Source organism: Bison bison, unplaced genomic scaffold (genome assembly GCF_000754665.1).
Source record: "Bison bison bison isolate TAMUID 2011002044 unplaced genomic scaffold, Bison_UMD1.0 scf7180017864456, whole genome shotgun sequence".
Lineage (NCBI taxonomy): Eukaryota > Metazoa > Chordata > Mammalia > Artiodactyla > Bovidae > Bison > Bison bison.
The window spans coordinates 13,530,304-13,530,942 of NW_011495018.1; positions in this window are offsets into that span (position 1 = coordinate 13,530,304).

A 639-nucleotide genomic window follows, 5' to 3' on the forward strand; every position below is an offset into this window, starting at 1 on the left:
GGCCACAGGACTGGAAAAGGTCAGTTTTCATTCCAATCCCAAAGAAAGGCAATGCCAAAGAAGGCTCAAACTACCACACAATTGTACTCATCTCACACGCTAGTAGAGTAATGCTCAAAATTCTCCAAACCAGGCTTCAGCAATATGTGAACTGTGAACTTCCAGATGTACAAGCTGGATTTAGAAAAGGCAGAGGAATCAGAGATCAAATTGCCAACATCTGATGGATCATTGAAAAGCAAGAGAGTTCTAGAAAAACATCTATTTCTGCTTTGACTATGCCAAAGCCTTTGTCTTTGTGGATCACAATAAACTGTGGAAAATTCTGAAAGAGATGGGAATACCAGACCACCTGACCTGCCTCTTGAGAAACCTGTATGCAGGTCAGGAAGCAACAGTTAGAACTGGACATGGAACAACAGACTGGTTCCAAACAGGAAAAGGAGTACGTCAAAGCTGTATATTGTCATCCTGCTTATTTAATTTATATGCAGAATACATCATGAGAAACGCTGGGCTGGAGGAAGCACAGGCTGGAATCAAGATTGCTGGGAGAAATATCAATAACCTCAGGTATGCAGATGACACTACCCTTACGGCAGAAAGTGAAGAACTAAAGAGCTTCTTGATGAAAGTGAA